Here is an 8,427-nt window from a genome sequence, read left to right as displayed (position 1 = left end):
GGATTTTAAACGATATAGGCCAGGGGTGGGCAAACTTTTTGACTTGAGGGCCGCAATGGGTTCATATATTGGACCCGGGGGCCGGACCAAGAGTAGATGAATGATGTGTATGTGTCATCCATAGTAAGTATAGTAATATTCCCCCATAGTAAGCATAGTAATTAATCCCCCATATAGTAATTCATCCCCCATAGTAATTCATCCCCCCTATAGTAATTCATCCCCCATATAGTAATTCATCCCCCATATAGTAATTAATCTCCCATATAGTAATTCATCCCCCATAGTAATTCATCTCCCATATAGTAATTCATCCCCCATATAGTAATTCATCCCCCATATAGTAATTCATCCCCCATAGTAATTCATCCCCCATATAGTAATTCATCCCCCATAGTAATTCATCCCCCATATAGTAATTCATCCCCCCTATAGTAATTCATCCCCCATAGTAATTCATTCCCCATATAGTAATTCATCCCCCCCTATAGTAATTCATCCCCCCTATAGTAATTCATTCCCCATATTAATTCATCCCCCATATTAAGTCCCCAAGTCCCCCCTGTGTCAATTTACTTACCTTTGCTCCGCGCGTTCCTCTCGCCGTGTTCCCACGCCGTTCCGGTCTTCAGGGCGGACTGTGAGAGGAGCCTAGCTCCCCTCACGTTCGTCACGCTGCCCCGCCTACACACATCCTGACAGCCATCCTGACAGTATCACACTCCGCGGGCCGGATTAAAAGGTCCGCCGGGCCGTAGTTTGCCCATTGCTGATATAGGCACTTATTTTTAATGTTTTACTGAGCTATACTTAGCAAAAGGGGCCAGTTGGAAGGAATCTAACAGCATTTAATTCTCTAAATAAAGTTCCACTTTAAGTCATATGGTCTAATAGCAGCATTTTCACTTCAAGCTGGGAATAGCTATTTTCAAAAGTCACTCCCTCAGGCTCCATTCACACTTGCGTGACTTTTTTTGTGCATTGGTTGAGTGATAGTATAGGGCAACCCATTCACTTGGATGGGCTACCCTAAGCAAACACTCTAAAGTAGCTCCTGCACCTTTTTTGCAGTGAGCCTCACGCAACTTCCTCCCACATTGGGGTGCTATTACCATCGTTGGACACTTGTACCTACAGGTAAGCGTATAATAAAGATTACCTTTGGGTACAAAGAATATCTCCTAAATGTTCACTGTTTAGGAGATATTCAATCTCTCTGAAGCTGGTGACGTCACCGGCACATGGACTCTGAAGGCAGCGGTGTCCCTAGGTGGGTGCGGGCCACACCGGGTGACACCTATCGCACCATCATAGAGGGGTGACGCCAAAATGAAAAAATTTAATTTTGTAAGAGCAGAAATTATATTTGTGCCGGACCCTCTCCATGCACTTTGCAAGGCAATGGCTCCAAATTCTGGATTGATTAGATGAAATGAAGGATTAAGGAACAGGAAGGAACTGCGCATGCGATCAAATCTAATGTCCAGATAACAAGCAAAAAACTTAAATGCCCAGTTTTTACTTAAAAAGGGCTTTTGCTGTTTGTAAATTACAAACATTACTATAGACCCTATAAGCTATTCTGTATGGTCTGGTAGACTCTGGTACAGGAGGACTCGGAGGAGGTCCATGGAGAAGTCTGGAGGGGTGACACCATAGTTTTACTGCACTGGGTGAAACCAACCCTAATGACGCCACTGTCTGAAGGGATGCCATCCCTTCACAGCTCTATGCCGTGGCTATGACTTCTGTGTGCATGCATCCATTCCAACATCTGGAGCCCGCGAACCCGGAAGGAAGATCAGATGAAGATGGAAGCCCTGACAGAGGTGACAGTGCATCGCTGGAGGGATCCATTCTAAGGTAAGTCTTTCACAATGTACCAGCAGGGGCGGACTGACCATTTGGAAACTCGGGCACTGCCCGAGGGCCCGGGGTCAGTAGGGGGCCCCATGAGATGCCCCTGGTACCTTTTTCATAGGCTTTTTTGAGTTTGGGCAAGGACACAGGGGCCCTATGATCCCCTATTGCCGGGGGCCCCATGAGTTGTCAGTCCGCCCCTATGTGCTAGTATGCAGTGCATACTAGCACATTATGATATTACCTTGCAGTAGGAATTTTTTTCAGGTTTACCACTTCTTTAAGAATGAATGACACCAGAAGCATAATGTTTTTTATGCATTTCCAGGAACGCACCCAGAAACGCACGTTATTGGGTGCGTTCCTGGAACAAAAAGGTGTATATGGAGCCTTATAGATTTTTTTCTTTTCAAGAACTCGAAGGAAACAAGGCAACTACATAATGTTCAAAATAACCATTTTATTAGAAACAAACCCTGCACTCACATACTGCATAAAAATTAAGAACAAAGCCTGATGCTCACATTCTAAATTCATAAATTCAAAATACTAAATTTCAAATCATATAATATTGCCTTTCAATAAAGTTTTATTGAAAGAAATTTAGATTTTAGAAAGTACAATCGCAACCGCTATCACATGAACAGGCAAAGATATAACAGCAAGAGCCAACAGATCAAAAGCGGTCGTGCACAGAATAACACACCTGTAACTAGTGGCAAAGTAGATGATATGTCACAAAATACATTGACCATATTGTGTCTATACATCGGCATGAGGAATGGATGAGGATCCATACGCCTATTGCCTGAGATCAGGCATCAGTGAGAGGAATAGTAGCATATGAAATGCACAGAGTATGTAATCAAACCAAGATCCTGTGCAGAGCCAGCTTTCACTCAGACTTGTGGTACATAGTTACATAGTTAGTCTGGCTGAAAAAAGACAAAAATCCATCCAGTTCAACCATAGAAAAAAAAAGTTATAATCCTATACCCACAGTCAGGGGCGGACTGACAACTCATGGGGCCCCTGGGCAATAGGGGATCATGGGGCCCCTGTTTCCTTGCCCACACTCAAAGCACACCCAAAAAAGCCTATAAAAAGGTACCAGGGGCCTTTCATGGGGCCCTCTACTGACCCCGGGCCCTCGGGCAGTGCCCGGGTGCTCGAATGGTCAGTCCGCCCCTGCCCACAGTTAATCCAGAGGAAGGCAAAAAAAAACTAGCAAAAGCACACTCCAAATTGCTCCTGCTGGGGAAAAAAAAAACATTCCTGATCCCCCGAGAGGCAATCGGATATTCCCTGGATCAGCTTAAGGTACCATCCAAGAAGGCAGAGTTCGAAGCCAGAGGACCCCACCACTCCTCTCTGAACCCATAAAAGAGGTTCTATTCAGGCTGCTAGTGACTGATGTGTATATGGATCGACTATGTCCAATTGGGAAATATATGGGACAAATTGCAAATTGTCCCTGAGGGAGAGCCAATAGAGTAAGAGATAGGAGAGCAAAAAAAAGGGGGGGGGGGAGGACGTCAAAAGTGGTTGAACACGGGCTGTGGAGCCTCTATTATTATAGCAATGTAAAACTTCCTATTGGTATAGGATGATAATATTACATGACTAGTACACAGGAGATAGGCTAGTGAAGACCCCCTACACCACCGTCTCCCTCTCTCACATACCCCCTTAACATACCATTAAAGTAAAACATAACACCAATTGGAGTAAAATGGCCAACACGGCCTTTTATTAACACTTCAACTTCAATACACAAAAACATTCCTTAAAACAGAAACATACAGGAGAAGTTTTTGGTCTTCAAAGGCACCAAACCAAAACCGATATCCACCTGCGGAACCAATACTATAACTAAGCCTCCAGCCTGAACGCGCCGGCTCAGAGACAAAAACATACCATCCGCAGTGCAGAACCTCCACCTTCCAGTTAAACCTCGGTTAACCAGAATGCACCTGGGCACACCATACCACCGATGGGTCCCAACCATTAGCTTTAGCTTCAAAGGTCCAAAGGCCAACAACCGCCCCCCGGGACCCTAAACAAAAAAACGGGAATCGACAAAACACCCACACAAACCCCAGGAAAAGGGTGGGAGGGAAGCTCGCTCACCACTGTCTCCTCCTGCACTGAACTGGACGACCCTCCTCATCCACACCCAAAGGTGTCAAAGACCCCACCCTGCACCCCCCCTCTCCGTCACCAATCAGGTAACTTGCCCATATTCGAACTTCCACCTTTTTATTTAACCCTTTCCTGACTTTCCTACCCCCCTCATGTCTGCCCTGCGCTATTTTCTTTTTTCTTCCTTTTGCTACGGGCATCTCTTTTTAGTCCAAATTCACATAATCAACAGGAGGTCCCACACCGCAGTGTAAATGATAAAGGTGCTGTATAACAAATACTTATTGCTCCTTTTTTTTCAACTAATTACACCAGTGCTCTACCACGTGTGACAGTCCAATGCGACTTTGGAATGCAACTTTGGTTCAACTTTGACACAACGTTGGATGAGCGCAGCTTGATTTTGACTTGTCCCTCTGCAAAGTTGGACCCACTGTTGCATGTAAAACATTCAGGTACAACTTTCATGCAACCTTTGAGGGATAAAATGGATGTCTATGGTCTATGCAACTTTAAAGTGTTACTAAACCCAGGACCCTGCATTAACTACATTTGGTCTCCCACAGTACACACAACATGGAAATGCAATTATGTTAGTAAATATAAACTGCTAAATACCTTTTCTCATCAGCAGTATATAGCAGTCTTGTGACTTTTATCAGTGTCCAGCCGAGCACTGGTCAAAGCTTGTAGGAGGAGTTTTCATTCTCCCCTATTAGGCAGCAGGAACCCTGACCCTCTGCCTGGATGGTGCTGATTGGTCCTGTGCTGTTCACATGCACTCTTTCAAGGAAAAAAAACACTAGCAATACACTGAGCATGTGCAGCATGCCTCCAAGCCTCTGTTCTACCAGGAGTTATATTGGGGACAGTAGAAGAAGGTCAGGATCAAACATCCTTTTACACAATGAAGGAGAATTAACCCCTCAAGTTCCACAGTGAGTATAACAAGCATGCTTTACTGCATATACAGACTGATTTTACTGTTGTGGGTTTAGTAACACTTTAAGTTGCAAATACAATATATGAATGGTTATCACTGGAAAACATGGGGTATGACTTGATGATGTCCAAAGTTGCATGACAAGTTGCACAAGTGCGAATGGGGTCTTAACCATGGATTCAGACACAATTACCGAATGGTTTAACAGCTGATTACATTCCTCTCGGTGGATTTCTTCTCCATTATGAGCTCTCCATCAAAACATAAACAATATGAACCAGAAAACAAATACCATCAGAGGGTAGTATCTATTAAAAAATCAAAGTGCCCAGTATGTGTATACAGTGCACACCCACATTCATTGGTGCCCAATATCTCGGCACTAACACACACAGTCTGTAGTAATGCCGCCGCTCCAGTCACTGAAGCCCATGTGCATTCCAATTACCGGAATCAAAAATGACGTCACCACGTAGACCGAATATGGCGGACGTGTTATAGCCTCTACATGTTTCGTCATCACGGCTTTTTGAGGGCAGGGAAATGATCTGCTGCAAAGCGGCCTTAGATCATGGTGTGATAGCAGACATTTTTTTGAGATCTTTGCAAGATGGATTTGTGTACTTCAATCTCTTTGACACTTGGCTTGATCCAGCTCAGGTTTGCTGAAAAATTAAATTCTACAAACAGACTTGACACGTAAGCGCTCAGAAGTGAATAGAGGAACCCATGACATGAACCATAGTGTCCAGTCTTAAAACAACCATGGTATAGAAAGGGCAACGGCAATGCAGCCCTCCTCAGATTTGGGGAATCCAGCACTGTACAAAACATAAAAAACTAGTGCAGTATCCTTAACATTTTATTGTTCGAAACAAATCTAAAATATACTCACAAACAAAGTGAGCTTAAAGGCATAAAAATGAATAAAGCCACATGGAAGATTCCGCTCTCCACCTCCACCTGGAGATAAGATGACAACAAGCCGCTAACGCGTTTTGGGGATCCGGTCCCCTTCCTCAGAGCTATGGCTCTGTCCAGGTGAGCCTAATGCCTAGTACACACAATGAGAATATCAGACAAATCATTATCCATTTTTGCTTGTTTGCTTTTTTTTGCATGCTAGTCTCATATCAAAAATTAATATGTTATGAAAATTCTCATAGGTCAGAATAAAACTTTGGAAGCGATGTAATGTATTGCATTGTAATGTATTCTTTTGTTTCCCAGCATGCGTGGTCTTGGTCACTTAATATTTTCGTACAATTACTATACAAATTACACAAAAAATTTTTGTTCTGTTATCACTCAAGAAAATTTTTCGTGCTCGTCCCTTCGGATATATTTACACGAACTGTCATGATCGTCTCTCAAATGCTGTGTACTAACGAAGAGATTATCAGATGATTGCTCCGAATGCGTTTTTTTTTGTCTGATTTTCTCATTGTGTGTACTAGGCGTAAATGGCCTCCAAGGGAGAGGTACCTGGAGTGGATCGGCAGTCCAAAAAAGATATGAAAGAAGCTTGGGAGATGTGCAAATCCCAAAAAAGGCCTTTTCCCAGCTCCCTTCTACAATGTGTACTCAATAGAAGTAGATACTGAGTAAGGAGGAGTAAGTAAGGCAAAGTGCAGGGGCCAGTAGTAATGGAAAGTTCCGAGTTCGGGAGTAAGTACAGCGTGCAGGAGTCACGCAGATTTCAGAGATCGGTAGTAAGTCGCACAGCAATTAGAGGTCAGAAATATATAATGTACAATGCAAGGATGAGTGGTAAACAAAGCTGAGTGCAGGAGATCAGAAGTATGTACAGTGGCTAAATGGTTAGCCCTTCCGCCTGGCAGTACTAAGGTCATTGGTTTGCATCCCAACCATGGCACCACCTGCCTGGAGTTTGCATGTTCTCCCTGTGACTGCGTGGGTTTACTCAGGTTTCCTTCCACACTCCAAAGACATGCTGGTAGGTGAATTGGCCCTAGTATGTGTTTATGAATATAAGTTAGGGACATGGGCGGACTGACCATTCAAGCACTCGGGCAGTGCCCGAGGGCCTGGGGTCAGTAGGGGACCCCATGAGATGCCCCTGGTAATTTTCATAGGCTTTTTTGGGTGTGGGCGAGGACACAGGGGCCCCATGATACCCTAGTGCCCGGGGGCCCCATAGGTTGTCAGTCCGCCCCTGGTTAGGGACCTTAGATTGTACGCCCCTTGAGGGTTAGGGACTGATGTGAATGTAAAATATATATGTAAAGTGCTGAGTAAATTGACAGAGCTATATAAGTACCTGAAATAAATAAATAATGTAACCCAGAGTTCAGTGATCAGTAGTTAGTAATGCAGACAACAAGGGTCAGTTGTAAGACAGAGTGTGGGCATCAGTAGTATCCCACAATTGCAGAATTCAGTAGAAAGTAATACAAAATTCATGTCAGTAGTAACAGAGTGCATAGGTCAGGATTAATAACACTGAGTGCAGAGGTCGGGATTAATAACACTGAGTGCAGAGGTCAGGATTAATAACACTGAGTGCAGAGGTCAGGATTAATAACACTGAGTGCAGAGGTCAGGATTAATAACACTGAGTGCAGAGGTCGGGATTAATAACACTGAGTGCAGAGGTCGGGATTAATAACACTGAGTGCAGTGGTCAGGATTAATAACACTGAGTGCAGAGGTCAGGATTAATAACACTGAGTGCAGAGGTCAGGATTAATAACACTGAGTGCAGAGGTCAGGATTAATAACACTGAGTGCAGAGGTCAGGATTAATAACACTGAGTGCAGAGGTCAGGATTAATAACACTGAGTGCAGAGGTCGGGATTAATAACACTGAGTGCAGAGGTCGGGATTAATAACACTGAGTGCAGTGGTCAGGATTAATAACACTGAGTGCAGAGGTCAGGATTAATAACACTGAGTGCAGAGGTCAGGATTAATAACACTGAGTGCAGAGGTCAGGATTAATAACACTGAGTGCAGAGGTCAGGATTAATAACACTGAGTGCAGAGGTCAGGATTAATAACACTGAGTGCAGAGGTCGGGATTAATAACACTGAGTGCAGAGGTCAGGATTAATAACACTGAGTGCAGAGGTCAGGATTCAGAGATCAGTAGTAGTAGTAAGTAAATCAGAATGCAGGAGGTTAGTAGTGTGCAAGGCAGAGTGCAGGGGGTCAGAAAGTAGTCAATGAAAGTTCAGAGATCAGTAAAATGTAAAGTTCAAGAGTCAGTATTGCATAGTCTAGAGGTCAAGAGTAAGCAACGCAGGGGGCAGTCAAATAGTACAGAACGTAGAGGTCAGTAGTATGTAACAGAGTGCAGGGAATCAGTAAGGAACCCAGGGTGCAGTAAGTAGCACGGAGTTTAGAGGTTGTATTATGTAATGCAGAGTGAAAGAATCAGTATAAAGCAAAGCAGAGTGCAGGTGATCAGTAGTAAATAAGCCAAAGATTAGGATCGGTGCTTGATAAAAGAGCAGGCTAC

This window comes from Staurois parvus, unplaced genomic scaffold, assembly GCF_062004578.1.
Source record: "Staurois parvus isolate SC_StPar_1 unplaced genomic scaffold, SC_StPar_1.0 ptg000412l, whole genome shotgun sequence".
In the NCBI taxonomy this organism is placed as follows: Eukaryota; Metazoa; Chordata; class Amphibia; order Anura; family Ranidae; genus Staurois; species Staurois parvus.
This window is presented reverse-complemented; position numbering follows the sequence as displayed.